Raw genomic sequence first — 19,041 nt, 5'->3', positions numbered from 1 at the left:
GTGTAAATGTGCTAGCTTGTTCAATAAATTGTTGGTTCCAAGATAGATAAACTAAATTTACATCATTTCCTAACTGAAATGTCACATGCTGAACATTGTAACTGTTCTATTGTGATTCTAAATAATGATGCGGAGGTCAACTTTCTTGTTAACTATCAAGAAATGTTCAAGGTAAGATGCAAGAGAAAGAATACACTGTTTCTGTAGCACCTATCTGCCAATGGCATTCTCATCTTTCTCCTTTTGGAGTCCAAAGGTTACATATGGCTCTTGTTGGGTTTCTTTTTTGTTAAAGTAGCAGCTCTAAGCAAGACACTATTAAATTGAGAGACATTTAGAGTAGAATTTTTTGGTCAGACCATTGAGGCATGTAAGGAACTATGAAGAAAAGTAACAAAGATCTATGCTGTTGTGAAACATTCGCGGGAATTGTTTTAGTGAAACATCTTCCAGTAGCTAATTTCTGCTTTCATCATCTAAATCTTTATGTAATTATTATGCTTAAGCTATGTTGTCAGATTTTATCATTTACTTTTCAAATAAACGTTAGTTTCTTTTTTGAGTGTTCTGATAATCAGGTCTTCTATCCTCTGTGCCTTTTGCTTGATTTTCTTGGTGTTTTTTTAAAAATAATTTTTTTTTAAAGTAGCATAGCCCAGATGAACTCCCCTCTCCCTCTCTTCCTCTCCCGCATCCCCCCTTCTCTCTCCCTTTCTGTATTTGTCAAGAATTACACTTTGCTCACCGAACACTGGTTAAATTGAGTAATCACAGTTAGATAAAGCACACATACCTAAACTTTTTTTTTTCCTTCTCCTGTCACTCATACCTTTGAACACAATCCTGAGGCCAGAGCTAAAAAGACATTTGATATTAACTAATCTTTGGAAGCCAGATTCTAAACTTTCATTACTTATTGCATATCTTGATATGTCTATCAATAGGATTTCAAAATACTGCATATGATGAACATTGAATTTTTTTTAATTTATAGTTTATAAAGCTAACAATGCTAAAATGTAAAAGTAAAATTTTTGAAATTTATTCATGAGGAATTTATTTCTGTGTTTTAAGCCTATGGTTTAATATCAGAAGGCACTAAAAATAATTTTATAATCTAGGATAACATTTTACAGGCTTCTAAATAAAATTAAACACTCAGATAAATCCTGTTTGCCATTAATGTACCTTTAGTCAGCTGCCAGAACTCAGACAACAAAAAAAGCCACATTTAACAAATATTAAAAGGTAGAAATTGGTACCAAGAATTAAAAGCATATTGGGCAAAGTTTCTTTGGGAATGGCTGTAGTAATGTACTATTGTCGTAAATATTATGGTCTTTTAAAAAGCTGAATAGTATTAGGGAAATAATATAGTTAAGATATATTTAGATAATAAGAAATATATAAAAATGTTTGTGAACACTAATATAAAGCTAATGATAGTGGTCCATGTGAACTTAATGTTATTAAAATAATGCCAATATTTTTTTCTACAGTTAAATACCACAAAAAGGCATATTATTCAGTGTACTCACAAAAAAACCATTTTTGATATGAAAACTGGCATGCAAAGATCTGCTTCCAATCTTGGATTTTTATAAGTAAATAAACCAGACAGTGATTAGTCCAGTTAAATAACAATGAAAGACTAAACTTAAGTTCTATATACTTGATCTATATTAATCTATCTTATTTTCCTATATAGCTTGCTCATGAAATTAAGTACACTATTCTCTTTCAATGTGAAATTGCTGGTAAGGTGCAAAATATCATCTAAGGGAGTAGTTAAAATTGTAACTGTTTTGTTTTGTTTTTTGTTTTTTTTTGCCTAACTATTTGCAATGGTTTTTAATGATTATCTTAGACATCAAAAAATTATAAATATTATTATGACATGTTACAAGAATATGTTGTTGAATTTAAAGAGACTGATACGTGATCATAATCAAACCAATGATTGTTTCTTAAGAGAAGTTCACCTTTAAAAAAAAATATAGCCTCAATATACATTGTCACAGGGTATGCCTACATGCTAGATGTGTATCTAAACATGAAAAAACATACTACTATTAAAATGTAAAATGAAATCGATGCCTTTTTAGCCTAGTCAAAATAAAAAGCCCTAACTTCGTTTATTTATTTTTACCGTTTTCTCCACTCAATCAACAGGTGGCATGAATTGGTCAGATTTACCAATTGATTTGGTATTAGGCAGTGCCAGGCACCATGGTATTCACCAGTAAGAAGAAAGAAAACCACATCAGGTGTCATATGGCATGAGAACATTATAGTGAGTTATCTTACCCGGTCACTCCTTTATTTGGAAAAGTCTTTGGATTTTGACTAAGTGATGCAGGGTGAAATGTATAGAAAGTTAAGATCAAGGGCTTGAGTAGTTTCTAGAGTTCGCAATTATGGTTGAATTTTACTATAGAGAGCAGAGGATCTCACTAGAGCAAAACATTCTGGGACCTTTTTTTTTTTTTTAAAAAAAAGACAAACTCAATTCTGAAATCATGATTTTTTAATCTCGTAAAAATAGAAAAAAATGAAAACCTGAAATACAATTTTTGAAATGTGCTGATATAAGTCATAAAAACAATAACTAGAATCTCTATTTTAAGAGACCTGTTACAATTTGAAATGTATGTCAGGTTTCTATATTCATCTTACTAATAGTAATGTATCCAAGTGACTTTTTGATAAGTAATTATCTCAACATGATTTTCTCCATTCATTTACTTCAGAATAGTCATTCAGAACTCACCAGGTTCCAATACCACCAAGATCTATTACTAAGTTAAGTCATTTCTTAACTAAACATGAAACAGTTAAAAAAGTAGTAAAACATTTGGCAATCAAAGGGAAGATTGTTTTTAACTTTAAAATACGCCTTGTAAGTTACTGGTTCCATAAAGCTAAATGTTTTATTTTAAAGAACATATAGGATTTAGATTTTATTTTTCTCCTCTCTTTTTGAACTAACTGTGAAGAACACACACCATATACTCAGTATAAGCCTGTTACACTTGAAAGATTTGTTCTGAATGTCCAGTGGGAACCTGGAAATCGTAATAATTTGTAGTATCGATTGAGTGAAGCTATGCAGCTGGGGCCTCCGGTGAATAGACAGGAATAGACATTTTATTGATTAACTTTTACAGTCATATTTTCAAGACTCCGTTGCAACATAATTTTCACTTCCCAGCTTTGTGTTGCTGCATCATGAAACTTGGATTCTTCTCTCTTAACATTTACCCACTTGAGGAAAAAAGTATGGACATGTCTTGCCAGGGTTGTGAGGTACAGAAATGCAAAACTTTCTGGAAAATGATTTCTCTTAAGTGCTATTCTGCCGCCAACAGTAGAAAGGAGCTAGTTGGTTATGAGTTTTGGGGAAAATCATTATAGGAACTATTTGGTAATTAGACTTCTTTCCTCATTCTTTTCGTGTTTAGACATCTTAATTTTCCTGCCCTAACTTCATGCGTATAACTATTAAAATGGATTATCTTGTGATGGCTTTATTTTTATTTTATTATTAACACTTTCTATCTTATTTAATGTGAGCAGCAGAAGAAAAATTATTGTACTAATAGTCTATAATTTAGTCTGAAATGAAAATTATTAATACTAAATCATTTTGGCCAGTAATTTCAAAGTATGAAAATGTGGATATATACTTATTGGACATATGTGATATTCCTTAGCCCTGTGAGAGTTTTTAAAAATCATTTAAGCAAAAAAATGTTGTATTTGCACAGGTGAACATATGGCAAATATTCTGTGTATAATCATATGTTTATTTACCTCAGGTTCTTTACTGCTTGAATTTTTGGTCATTGGAGCAAACTGCAGATTTTATACTTTACATAGGTGGAAAAATATTTCACTGTAATTTTATGTAAGAGATGGTGACAGAGATATTTAGACAGTAGATTGGATTTGAAAAAAAGGGATTTTTTAAAAGAAGTTTGCCTTAATTCCTTTTTTTAGCTCACATCTGCATTTCTTTTATTTATGATATTGAAAAATCATGTTAGAATAAGTTGAACGAAAGATAAAATTCAAGAGGTTCATGTGACTACCTAAACCCAGAAGATATAAAATGTAATTAAATTAGACAAAAAAATTAGCATTTTCTAATAGTTGTGTGTGATAATTCATATTCCATGATACTAATGCCTTACATAGTTAATTTTAGGAGTTTATGTTTATTTAATATTATTGATAATTACTATGGAATTTTGGTTCTAAACTTTGTAGATTTGATTTTAAAAGTATGCAAAGCACATTAAGCTTCCAATTTACAGTTCTTTTAATCCAAAATTAAAAATTGTGTAACCAGTAGTGAGAATACGAAACTGATGTTTTCTTATTACATTGAATATTAAATTTTTAAATGATACTCAACAAGTTTATGGTTTTTTTCCTATTGATTTTCAAAGATGTGATTATTGAGAATTTGCTTTGGTTTTTCTTCTATGATGCTTTAATTTCTTCCGTAACAATTTTTATAAACATGTTTATGTGCAACATATATGTAAAAACAGTGTTTCTTGAAGTTCCATAGTTATCACAATTATTATAGCACATTAATGTGTTTCAAGATTTTTTAATTACTTGCATATAAATAACTATGTTTTTCTTCTAAAGGAATAGGTCTTCATTTATAATGAAAAGGTGTTTGAATAAAATATCTAAGAATTAATTCTTTCCTTCTTCACATTAAAATAATGAATAAAATAATGTCTAAAAATACTGGTTATTTTATAACACGTGTGACTCTTAGAAGACTCTTACCTGCATAATCAAGTATGTGTTTTAAACTTATTTACCAAAATAAGGAATGCAATTAAGATAGATCAAGTAATAAACATAAAATACAAAAAGTCTGAATTGAGATTGATTTCAACATAATCCTGTAGAGGAATCCCCACTTATTGATCATTTTAAAGCCCATGCATAGCACTTAGAAAGATAAAGTAAGCAAGGTCAGATAATCAAAGCATTTAAATAGTAAAAACAGCAACTGCCACTGTAGACTGCTAAAATAAATCCATAATACAAATTGCTTTAGCAAAAAGTGGATGAGCAGCTGATCTTCCTATTGAACTCTGATGCCGTTCAGTGACCACACTGGGGAAAGGATTGGGAGAAATGCCTTGAAGATCAATATTGAGTGAGATGTAGCGGGGATTCATTTTGAACATGAAAGCATTACAGGTGTGAGAGTATAGACATCTTTAGGAGATGTCATCAAGTGGAGATTGTTTAATACAGTTAAAAAATGCCATCTATGTCCGATATTGCCAAACAACGGTCACAGAAGTGCTTTCTTAGCTGTTTCAAGAAATTCTTTGAATGGAGTTTAAAACAGTTCTCAGGTTTGAAAGTGTAGAAAGCTGACTGTATGCTAAAATAGTGCAACTACTCACCAAAGTAAGTTAATATCTCTCTGTAAATATGTTCTATGCATGTCACTAATCCACATTTGGGATATGAAGTAATTACGTGATTGTAGTCTGCAGTCCTGTGTGGAGGTATAAAAATTAATTATAGAACTGGGGTGGAAGGACATTTTTGGAATTGTATGGAAGTGGAATATTCTTGTGAGTCCCTTTTTGAAACTTGTGGCAATTTGAGGAGTCCTGTTTTTAATGAGTGTTTGAACTCTACTGGCTCATTATATTCGGGGCTCTAGTGAACCCCAATGGGAGTTTTCAGTAGATAGATGTATGGCCAGCAGAATTAGGTTTAACATATTTAATTACTTTTCTTATAAAATTTGAGTTTAACTTCTACTTAATGAGACATCTTCATGGCTATAATGAAGTTTTATTGCAAACTGAATATGATTTAGCATAAGTACATGCAGTTTTATTGTATTTTGGAATAAAGTGGTTCTTCAGTCAAAATGGACGATATTGTGAGTTAATTACTTGCACCTTTTCTCAGGTTCCCACAGGTTTCATCTTTATGTCATTATGTTTTCATAGCGTCCAAAGCTATCTGCATGTTCACTGCATGAATAGTGTTGTCTTGATAAGTACACCAACGGGGTTTTCTGCATATTCTTCCACCAGGTATTTCTTAAACTATCTTATTTATTTATCTATTTATTTTTTTTAAAAAGATGTATTTCTTTATTTGAGAGAGAGGGAGAGCTCAGGCACACAGAGAGGGAGAGGGAGAGGGAGAAGCAGACTCCCCACTGAGCAGGGAGCGCAATGCGGGGCTCGATCCCAGGGCCTGAGCCAAAGGCAGATGCTGAACCGACTGAGCCACCCAGGTGCCCCTCTGCCAGGTATTTCTGATGGAAGATAACCATAGCCTCCTAAAACTTGAATGTAGTATTGAGAGCTTTACAATATTACTGATTGTTTTTATTTCATTTACAAAAACATTTCAATATTGAACTTCTCCATTAAATGGCAAAAAACATTGACTCTTTTTAATCTTTTTTTTTCTAAAACAGAGAAAAAAGGACTAAAATGAAGATTGGTTACATTTAAGACAATTTCCATATCAAAATGAAACATAAAAATGAAGCTCGAGGCTTAAAAGTTGCATAACTCAAGCTCAGGTTTTTCCACCCCCTTCTTTCCATAATGAATAGTTATTTACAACTATTGTAGTCTCCATGTTTGCTGTATGAATTGCTGATGGCAGCGATTTCAATGGTGAAATTGTGAAATAATATTCATAGTTGTCAGAAAAAGGTCATTCTATTTGCATTCATTAGGAACCTGAAGGCCCGTGCAGTGTGTGTTTCCTTTGGGATGTTGCAGCTATTGATTTATACACAGCTGTAGGAAAAATTAATTAGGATTATATTTCACTTATTACTGCGGGCTGTGTAATAAGAAAGAAAAACATTTTTTGTTAGAAAGTTGAACAGAAAAACCTAAATGGAATCATTGTTTCTTAAATCACAACTACTTTATCATATAATTTTTCTTCTATAATCCGGTTAAATGCTTAGTGCATTTATGGAAATTGAATTAGCACTTTGAAAAATGAGTGTTTTAGTACATATCCTATACTAATAATGATAATTTAAATTAAGCAAAAAGACATTTTTCCCTTGTTAATTGAAACTTTCCTTTCTCTAAGCTAAGGCAATGTGTCTTTGTCCTCTGTGAGTTTACAGGTATTGGTAAGCTTTTTCCAGAGAGTTCAATTAAACACCAAACAGGGACCAAAATCAGGTAGATTCTCAAGATGAGGGAACAGATTCCAGAAATGAGAGTTTTAGTAGTAAAACAAGAGAGAAAAAAGTTCACTTAATTTTTATATTTTCAGTCGAAGAAACCATATATAATTAGGTTCTTCTGTAAATTTAATACTTCAAGTAAACTAGAATGTGACATTGACAGCATTCTCCCTTTGTGTGATAATACTAGATTTCAAATTGTTTTAAAAGAGATATTTGGTTTCTTTCTATGAGCATCATGCATACTCTAAGTGAAAAAATATTGAATTCAGTTTTCCACATTGTTTATATGTGACACATGTTTGAGATTAATCAAATTGTAGTCACTTCTAATTAATAGCAGAGAATAATTTTGAAATGGGGCAGAAACAGATGACAAAGGATAGTTTGTGTGTGTTCAAGACATACTTTATGAATGGAAACACAAGCCTATTGTGACATTCCTAACTTGAAAATTTTATTAACTAGCCTATTGTCTTTCAGAGATGCAGCATTTTAAGAGAAACCCACTGCCTGGCCTGTGGTAGACACTTAGGTATAGAATCAGGATTTAGGGAAAAACAAAATCAAAGAGGGGTCTTTTGATGCCCCTATAAAATCTAAAACCAAAGCATTAAAATCCATTTGTAGTATTGGCAATTTTTAGGCTTTATGAAAGGAGTTTATGGGAGGTCAACAGTGAAACTGAGTACAAAGACGGGACTCCTCTGTACATTTTACCAATTAAATATTGTCTAAAAAATAATGACTAGGATTAAAATTACATTACTTTCCTCTCCAAAACTTTTAACTATATTAGCTATGACCATACAAATCTATTCCTTAATGTACTGAGTAGAATATAAATTGGGTAAACATTCTGTCCTCTGCTTGTCTGCTTTGAATGCTTGGGGCCCCTTTAAGAGAAAACAGTTTTATCTTGGGTAATATGGAATTTTGCCTTTCCAGAGTGATAAGCAGTATTTTCCACCTTGGCACATCTTGTATTCTGTTGTAAAAAATTATATGAGGTAATTATAGTGAGATTCATTGCAAGCCCTTGGCTTTTGTAGTGCATCTAGCTTTTCCAGTTTGTTTTTAGAATAATGCTGTGTTAGGTTAATAATGAGGTAACTAACTAAGAATTTTATTAAAAATCATGGAGGTCTAAGCTAAAATTTTGAATGGATTTCTTAAGTAAAACAAAATGACCAGAACTGTATTGCTTAGGAAAACCTACTGATCGAGCTGTATATTGCTCCACATTGTATTGAAAAGCTAATGTTTTAAAGGCACTGCTTCTTTAGGTTGTGGGGGACACAAGAAATAGCTAAGATGTGGTTCTTTACTGTGAAGCACTTATGAGCTAGTAGGGGAAAAGTTCATGGAAAGAGATGTTCACAAAACTAGGTTATACGTGATATGTCCATTAAACGTAATGGAAAATTAGCATAGTATAGAAACGATTACCCCCTAAGGGGTAATTAAAGAGACAATAATGGGTAACTGTATTTTCAAAATGTGTAAGTATTTGAGAAGGTATTTTATGGGCGAAAAGACTAAAAAGCAAGAACAATTAGGAAGTATATTTTTGGTCTAGAAAAAGGTGAATAATTTATGTTGTAGAGAATATTTAGGTGTCTAGAAAAGCAAGCTGGGTGGTCTCCATGCTAGTTTTAAGAATTTATAATTTGCTTAGAAATAAATGGGAAGATTATGAAAAGCTGCGAACAGACTAGTGCGTCTGATCACATTAATGTTAGAGGAGCAATATCTGAATCTCTCACTCTTTTCTCTTAACAATTCACATGACTATTCTTAATCATTCTTAAATATTGATGTCTTGGCCTCCCTGTGGCTGCCTCCCCACTCAATTCAGACTCAATAATGTCATATACTCTGGGCCCACATGACACCTAATGCATACTCTATCTTATTTTACCTATTGGTATATGAATAAAGGCCCATTTCCCCCACTGGGTGACTTTGTGTTCGATAATCTTCCCAGACCACTGTAGACACTACCAACTTATAACTAATTTTGATTAGGTTAGGAATAGATGAAGAGAATGAATTTAGCTGTGTGCCTGGTCCAATATATTATCCATCACCTTGTGAAACATGCTGAGTTGCTGGGCCGACCCCTACCAGCTAGTGAGAATATCAAAGTGAACCTTTATCCAAGTGTAGTACCAAACTTTAACTCTTAGCTTATGTATTGTTTCAGACAACCCATTCAACACTGAGAAAAATAGGGTGAGAAAATGGAAGCTTTCTTGAAATAGATGAGACAGGGGGTGCTACATTATAAAAAATTAAGAAATAATACGTGAGTAGTAAGGAAAGACTACTCAGTTTTACTTTCACTGTCTGGTGGTGTGGCCTGGATATTTGTGTCCCCCTCAAATTCATATGTTGAAATATTAACCCCCAAAGTGATGATATTAATATGTGGGGTCTTTGGGAGGTGATTAGGTCACAAGGGTGGAGCTCTCATGAATGATCAGTGCCTTTGTACAATGAGCTGAGAAAGCTTCCTTGTCTCTTCCACTATGTGAGGACATAGCTAAAAGCAGTGTATATGCCAGGAAGCAGGTCTTCACCAGACACACAATCTGTTCCTTGATCTTTGATTTCCCAGCCTATGGAACTGTGAGAAATAAATTATTGTCATTTCTAAACTACCCACGTTACGGTATTTTGCTATATCAGCCCAAAGGGACTAAGGCGGGTGGGGAAAACAGAAGGGAAAAAAAGTAGTAAATTAAAAGAAGTGAGAAAGGACTGGGTCCTTCTGCCATATAGACTTGAATTGAGGATGGACAGAAGATGAAGAGCTAGTGGACATGGAGGATACAAGAGAGAAAGTAGGTAATTGATATGGCAAGAAATCAGACTATATACAGATGTTTATGACATGTATATATAAACACCATAGAATGTGGGTGAGTGATAGATAAAGATGTAGGGAAAATGTGAGGGTATGTTTACAAAAGGAGAATGGTTTTTGAAACACAATCATCTGATGGAATGAGTATGATGGAGGTTTAGAGGATTGTGAACAGGACTGTCAGAAACTATGAAACCATTGAGCATTGAGTAGAATGTAAGGGTGTAATGTGTGCTTAAGGAAAATTAGACACACAAGATATAAAGATTATATCTTTATATAATCTATTATATCTTTATATAATCTTTATATAATCTATTATATCTTTATATACCCTATATATAGGGCAAGGATTACTGGGTTTAAGTGAATCTGGAAATGCCAGTTCATTCATTTAACAACTATTTCCTTAGGTCCTACCATGTGCCTAACTCTAATCTAAGCCCTAGGTGTAAACAGTGAATAAAATAACTAAGTCCCTGTGCTCAAGGAGGTTATATTCTAGTGGGAATTTAGATAACAAAGATGTAAATATATATATATTTGTATATATATATACAAAATATATATATATGTATATGTATGTATATATATATATATGTATATATATATGGCAAGATTATACAGTGTAGTTTGTACCCTTCCTGGATTTTATAGTATTCTTCATCACATCAGAGGAGACTTGAATATTAGCACTGTGGAAATACTTGATGGCACAGCTTTCCCCAGATCTGGAAATATCCTCTGCCCAGGTATCCATCCCTTTGGGTTTTTGATTTACCTGCTTTCTGAAGACTGGAAATGGTGATATTTTAATGCTTGCTTGTAATAAAAGCCCTGGAAACTTTATAGCAATGACTGACCAATTATTAGAATACATGCCCAAATCACATTTGCACTATTTGCAGACATCTTTATTCTTTCTCTTCTTTTAAGTTTAGCACAACTTTAAAATCAGGTCCAGGTCTTTCTTCTTTTGGCTTTTCTCTTTATCCTTGTTCTCATGGCTTCACTTATAGAGATAGATCCAAAGTGATAGAACCTGGGGGCTATCTCACATACATGCCAAGTATCCCCTTTGCCTCACACTTCTTTTGCTCCTGGTAAAGTTAACCTAATTTTTCCATTAAAATTATTTTAACCTTTATCATTATTGCCACTGACTCTCTCTACTTTCCTGAAGGCCTGCACCACCTTCCTTACACTCCGTTTATATAACACTCAACCAGGGGTAGAATCAAACCATCTGTGACTGTCCTGTTTCTGGTTATTCTTGATTTGAATTAAGGCAACAGATAAGCCAAGGTTGGTCTACCACCGTTAATTAGACATCTCAAAGGAGCTCAGAAGAATCCATCCAGAAACCAATTAATTTAAGATTTCAAATAATTATTTTCAAAGAATAAATGGCAAATACAAATCTTGGAAAAGCTTTGGACTTACTTATTAACAGTAAATGTTTCTATGGCATGGTGCCTAACTGACATATCTAATTAGTTGCTAATATACCTATTGCTGATGGGGAATAATTTGGTATTGTTTGTTTGTTTTATTCCCCTCACAGTAAAGCCTGATATGTCCTTTTTTATGGTCTTAGAGACTTTCCCAATTTTGTCCAGTAAGTCTCTGTAACCATTCAAATCCTTCAACTGGAAGTGAAAGTCAAACTCATACATAACTGAAGACCTTCATCAAGAATATCACAAATGTCTTGCTTCTTTAAAATAGAGGCTGGAACCCTCAAGAATGAGTGAGCAAAATAATTTGTACCATGTAAACTTTAAAATGTAAACTGTAATTAGGAGAAAATTTTGTGCTGCCCTATAGTGAATCCAAATGTGGAAACAAGAAATATATTGAAAACTCTTGGATAATCAAATAAACACATTTTTTTTTTAGCTGAAGTTGTATCTAATTTAAGCCTGAACTAAGGTAAAATTATTCAAAATTATTTAACGGGAATTCAAAATACCATTAATTAATGAAATACTTGCATTTATTGAGCACTGAGTATATACTAGAGTCTATACTGATTGTCTTACATGCATAGTTTTATTTAGTCTTCATCTCAATTGGTTAAAATTAATATTATTGCTATCAATTTCAGATAAGGAAACTCAAGACTAATAGAGATTAAAGAATTTGCTGGTATATCCATACCTGAGGTTTAACCTCCTATGTAATTATCCCTTGAAACATATTTTCAACCATTAAATAAACCATATTATTTTGAAACTACAAATATGCAGTGAAGAATAACTTCGTTCTGTTAAAAGATGTAGAATATTTGTTTAAATAGGAGCTTCCAGAGTCAAAGACTTCATTTCAACAACTGTGGGCTATACCAATAAGCACATAATATTGCTACAATTATAATTTATAAATGTGGAGAAAAACAAGCAATGAAAATACTATAAAAGTAAGCTTTAAACACAAATAAAAATCCTAGCATGTCTATTATAAGATACTCTAGAAAAAAAAAACCTTAACAACAGACTAACCAAACCTTGCCTGGACCAGAATATGATTCAATTTAAAATGTTTTGAACCATAATACTGGAGTAGTCCCACTTGCTCAGGATATTTTCCAACAATAACTATTATTACATACACACATACATACTATATATAACACAATGTAATTTTAATCAGGGAAGTAATGCAATTGTAGAAACTGAGGAATATGAATTTCACCTTGACGCTCGAAATGGTTCTATTATGTATTTATTTGACGTTTAACAGAACTAAGACACTATGATACTTTGAGAAAAATTCTGAAGATTTACCCTCTCAAGGTTTCTCTAATTTTCTTAAGACGTTCACAAATATATTTTCAGAATATAAAATATACATTTATGCATTGGTTTGCTAAATCCAAAAAGGGTTTGGGAAGACTTAGAATTACAACAAGCTTTTTTTCCAATAGAAGTAAATGACAAAAAAAACAAACAGAAGGCAAAAGTGGGAAGAAGCACAGTGGTTCCAGGAGTGAGTCTAGCTGTGGAAATCATTGCATTTGTGCACCTGACATCAGCAAATGAGCACTTGGGCCAAAATGCAATGTGCCTGATGATTGAATTAAGGACGCTAGAATTTTGCTTGTGAGAAGGGACCCAAGTCAAAGCTGGAATATCAAGATGACAAAGACTAAGGAAGAAGGGACATTCATTCCATTCCCACCATGCTGGCAAAAAGCTGCCCCTTGTGAAGTTCCATGGGGACACACCCTGTTTTGGAAAAGGAACGTACCTCCACTGGCAAAAAGGAGGAACAGAAACAGGATGTAAACATCCGGAATAATTGTGCTAAATCATCAGCCTACATTATTTTGGAGACAACAAGCACGTAGGGCTTTATTTTCTTGATGCTCCCCGAAGAACCGTGCTACAAAGCTGGGCTAGTTTGCTCATCTAAATGCATTTTCAGGAAAACTTGCTTTTACTCTCAGGTTATGCCCTTGAATAAATATACATTGCGTTGCCCAGATATATTTTCCTCCTAACAAATTAGCCAGGATTTCTGGTCTGATGTCTTACTATGAATAGCATTTTATTGAGAAACAAAAAGAAATTTGTGAAATCCCCCTGTAGGAATGAATGGATTAGCTGTTATTCATGACACCTCCACTACTCTCCGACCTTCAGGATGCTTTATGCAGAGAGAGACAAGCGTGTTAGCCCGCCGTGGCAAAGACAAGATATTTTGGGAGAACAGTACTTTCTGTGGAACAGCTTTTACTTTTTTCTCCGATGGATCTGGGAGAACAGTACTTTCTGTGGAACAGCTTTTACTTTTTTCTCCGATGGATCTGGAATTCAGCTTTATACGTGTAGACAAGGAAAAAGGTGCAACAGTGCAATGCTCATAGTTAAAGGGAACATATACTAGCATTTAAGAAACAAATGGGCACAAAAAGAAGAAAAGGAGGGAATAAGGCTGAAAAAATGAAATGAAGCTGTCAACTTATGGGTTTTTTTTTATTTTAGCTTCACATATACACTGGAATTTTAATTTGTAGTATTCTTATAGAAAATTACTATGGTTCAATGATTTAGATTTGCAGGAGCTTCCATACATTTTTCTTTAATTATGAAGAAATCAAAATAGAGAAATTCTGTGAACTACCTCATGTCTGGTGGTAGATCTGAGACTGGAAACTGATTATCTGATGAATCTCAATAATCTTCTAATTAAAAGTTCTATTAAATGAAGTCCAAATTTTACAAAAATGCCTTTACCAAAGGATTTTGTATTTCCACCTCACTTGGCTTAGTATGTATCTAGGGGTTGAGGTTCAGTAGATAAGCAGCAAGAATGTAAAGTGCAAAACAATTTTTACCCGTAGGTGAATAATTCAAATATGTTATTCTATGCTTGAGGTTAAACAAAGTTTTTGCTCATGCAAGAAATAAATTCTGCTTAGGTAAAATGTAGTGTATTATTTTCCTTCTTATAATTAATAAGTGGCCTTGAGGAATCAAAATTGCTGAATAATATGATAAAGCACTTGCTAATGGAGATGCATTTATCCAAAGAAATATTTGTTTTTTTCTGAAATGAAAATCTCTTCAGCTAAATTGTATCATGTAGTCAGTTCTCCTCTGCTCTCACGTTTTAAATATCAGACCATGTAAATTACACAATAACACTCAGAGCTGAGCTTGACTGGGCTCAGGAGAAATGTTGGCTTTGCACAAGAGAAGGTTTTAGATGTCTAAGCTCAAATGTTCTTAGTTAGATTTCACTGCAGCAGATAAAGGAACAGAACACTCAACTGTTCCTACAGGAATAGACAAAAGATGAACAAATGCATTTTTTCCCAATAGTAATATAGGAACTATTCTTAAAGGATTTTTACTGGATATAATTGTAAACAATATGTATGGTTAACTCCACATAAAGTTGTTTGGCTTATAAAAATGATTTAAAGTGAATCTGCTGGATGAATTACTTGTTTTTCTTTAAAAAACAATGGAAAGCTCAAATAATTGAGCATCTCATAATGGACTAGAGAGTCAGATACACTTGAGTTGGAATCCTTATAAGCTATCGCTACTTTGAGCAAATGACTTCTAAGACTCAGTATTTTCATCTCTAATTTGTAGATAATAATATCTTTCTCATAGGGACGTTATGAGAAGGCAGACAATTTTGTAGAGGTCAGGCACGGGCCTGATACAGTTGTGCTTCTCAATCATTGGTAGACATTGTCACATTAGACACGAAGGTTTGCTTCATCAGATAAAAAGATGCTACAATTTTTCTAATAACAAAAACTCCACCATTGGGACATAATGGATACAAGATTAAGCAGATTAATGTATTTAGAGGATATTGCCCTTATTTATATCCCGATAAATGGTTATAGAGTAGTCCCTGGCAACCCCCAAATGAAGATTTTTTTTGGTGAGTTTCAACTGCACATGGGTTATTGCCTGGTATGAATCTCAAGAAAACAAAGGCTTTTCCTCCAAAGCCCAGCAGCTTCATATATGAAATATTATTAATCTCTTTAGAGAAAAAGAAAAATCTGGTTCTCTTAGAATTGTCTAGAAGTATTCCCTTTAAACTCGTAGTCTCTTCAAATTCAGTATTTTGCAAACTATGTTAGATACAGTTTTAACATAACCTTTGTAAGAAGAAGGAGATTGATTAATTTGCTGCTGACAAGAGTTCACATTCTTTTTGTTTTTCTCAGAGGATGCATCTGCTTCCTATTCTGAACATGGTTCTACTTACAATCTAATTGCACTACCCTACACTGCCCTATTATTTTCTGAGTCTGAGCCTACATTTTAGGCCAATCATCGAAGAGTACAGGAAGAGAAGACTTGGAAATTGAAGGCTACACATAAACATACTAGTCTCGTTTCACATATCAGTATAGCTGCTTCAGATTGTGTAAGCATGCAGTTCTATGCTTTAGGCTTGTCCTCACAATTTCCTGAGATAGGCCAGAATTATTGTCTCCATATGAGGTGTGATATTTGTCATCTAATGATAAATGGTTGAATGATTTAAGCACTTACTTGGGCTTCATACTTCCTTTGCTCCTTTCACTGGGTCTTGGGCTCTATAGTTAGAATATTTTGTCCAGATGTATAAATGGAAACTTTGAAGAAAAAAATCATTCAGGTTTTATTAAGTTTAACTCCTAAAATATCACTGTGAGTAGTAATTAAATTAGTATCCATGAAGCACTATAATAAATGAGATACACTTTAAAGGAAAGATTACATATGTAAAAGCTTAATTCAAACTAAGATCTCCTTCTTTCCAGGTTAACTTGGTGAATTTAAGTTTTGTTGCAATGTCCCATTCCCTAGAAAACCATCATGGTGGTACTCACCCCGAATTTAATAATATATATATATTCCATCATAAACTGGAGTTAGAAGGTTTTGGGAGATTAAACTCTTGGAAACAGCTTTATGTTTGAGCTTGGTACATATGGCTGAAGTCTTGAGTTTCTGTTTTTTTCTCTCTACATATCAAATCTTTAATTAGAAACTAACCCAATCACTTCTTGCTTAGCATAAGAAAACCATACAGCAAAGGTTAGTGCAAGAGATGAATCCTACCTCACAACAGAATCATCAACCTAAAGATTACAGAGGGTAAAATCGTTCATTCATCTTGTCAAATGGTCTCTTCTGAATACTGATTCAATCTATTATATTTCTAAAAAGCATGCAACACTAAATATACTTAATATATTATAAACTAATATATACTGATTATCTTATATACTACAATATATATTCAATTATATGCTAATATATACTAATATACTGAATATACTAAACATTGGTAATATGTTATATATACTAATATACTGTTTAGTATATTAACACTGAACATGCAACACTGAACTTGTGTTAAACTAAGTGCCTAACATGTCCTAAAAGAATGCTCTTGGAAACTTTTATACATCATATATACAATACCAAAGCCATCATTTTACAATGAACAAAAAGGTTCCAAGAGGTGATTTAACTCTGCTGATATCACATAGCTGATCAGCAGCAGGGTAGAGTTTTTGGTCCCGGACTTCTAACTTCAAGGCCAGCATTTATTCAATTATGTTATACTCAATTCTTATAATATTAATAGAACTTTGAAAAAATGTGTTTTCTTCATTAGTCTTGGTTTTCCTCCACCAGTAATTAAAACCAATGATCCACTTATTTAATAAGCCTTTCATGTCTTTGCCTCTTTGTATATTTTCCGCATCTAGAACAGTGTTCTGCATGAGTGGGTGTCCAATCACCGTTGACTCAGATGGGCAGAATTCATTCTTTAAACCAAATACATGCCGAACCTCAGATGGTTGTCCCTATCTGGGGCATGTCTGATTTTCCCAGAAATAGAAATGTTCATTCATTCTACTGCAAGGTTTCCTGTTTCTGTTTCATTTTAATGTATCAGGTTCTTTTTTTCTTTTTAATTATCACACCAGGAAATTCTTTGGCAAAATACACTGGAGTCCTTCTAGCCATGGAGTTTTTTTCTGTGAGTTACAATTTCATATTTTTCCCTTTACATTTGGGGATTGAATTAAGAAAATATTAATAAAGCTACAGTAAGACTTGTATCAGTATGATAAATAATAAAGAATGCTTATTATTTGCACCATATTCTATATAGTATAGTATTCTATGCACTAGAGTCTACAAAATGGAAAATTAGAAAATTAAAACTCACAATACTTTTCTTAGAGAAAAATCTAAGGGAAACAACTGACAAGGTAATCTTTACTTTTACAGAAAATATTCATATAAATCTTCTGTAATATTTTGGCTTAATACTAATAAATCACTAAGAAGCTTTTAACACAGGTCATTCTAATGTTTACCTGAAGATATCATAGCTCCAGATAATTATAAAAAAAGGAATCCAGTTCATGCATGAACTATAAACAGAAGTGTATTCCACTTTGTTTGAATGTGTGGAGACTGAATTTTTTCTATAAATATAGATGAACTAGATAGATTCTTAAAAGTAGTTCATTCACAATACTTCTCATTGATGATATCTATATAAATACAGTTATACGTGTTTATCTGTATACACACACATATATGCCTATGCTAAGTTGATGAAATCATCAAAGAAACAGTAACACCTATTCAAATAAAGAAAAGAAACATATACATTGACTGCAGCTAGGCTCCCTAGATAGTACCTTCATGGTCCTGTAATTGTCTTTTGTTTATACTCTATTTCTAAGGATTTTGTATTCTATTTCTAAGAAACCAGGTGGAGTACTTAACATTCACTTAGAACCTCCAATATTTCTGAATCTGTTACTTTCCCCACGTGTCTTTCTTCATTTTTAGTATGACATTGTCCCATAACTTTCATAAATATATATGCATATTTATATGATATATACAAATAAAAATTTTGTATAAACAATATTTATTTATTCATTCATTTTATTTGATCAACAAATATTTATTGTCATTTGCTATGTGCTAGGTACCTTTTAATACGACAGAAGATATAGCAGAAAAACAGACAAAAAAATCTTTTTCTTAATGGAGCTTACATCAAACTGAAGAGACACACAAAATAAAACTATCTATTTCTACTTGTGATGAGTTTTGCAAGGGAAAAACACATTGTGCAATAAGAGTGTATGTAAAAATAACTTAAACCCCAACCAAAGTGTCTCCTTTAATTAAAAAAAAATTCAATAATGATTTGGTTTGCAAGCCAAGAAGTGTCATGGGACTTCAGGTGGTTATTTTGTACACTGCTATAACACACATTTCCTTTTATGTGGGAATTTTGGGGGGACTATCTTTGTCAGAGATGTCTCACATCTTTGACAAATTTTTGGACTTTTTTTTGGATATTCATTTTAAAAAATAAACCACATTTAAAAAAAATGTCACAGCTTAGAAATTGTAAAAATGATTTTCCAATCCTTCCCTTTCTTTAATAGAAA

The 19,041-nt window shown here is 32.7% G+C and overlaps 1 long non-coding RNA gene across 1 annotated transcript in view; it reads left to right on the top strand.

The window, feature by feature from the left end:
- The window catches only part of LOC118555401 (uncharacterized), a 294,515-nt gene that overhangs the window by 241,624 nt on the left and 33,850 nt on the right, over positions 1-19,041 (top strand). The window lies entirely within an intron of this gene.

The sequence above is a fragment of the Halichoerus grypus genome, chromosome 5 (genome assembly GCF_964656455.1).
Source record: "Halichoerus grypus chromosome 5, mHalGry1.hap1.1, whole genome shotgun sequence".
Taxonomy (NCBI): Eukaryota; Metazoa; Chordata; class Mammalia; order Carnivora; family Phocidae; genus Halichoerus; species Halichoerus grypus.
Note: the sequence above shows the minus strand (reverse complement) of the source record. Positions and strands in the feature narration are given on the sequence as shown.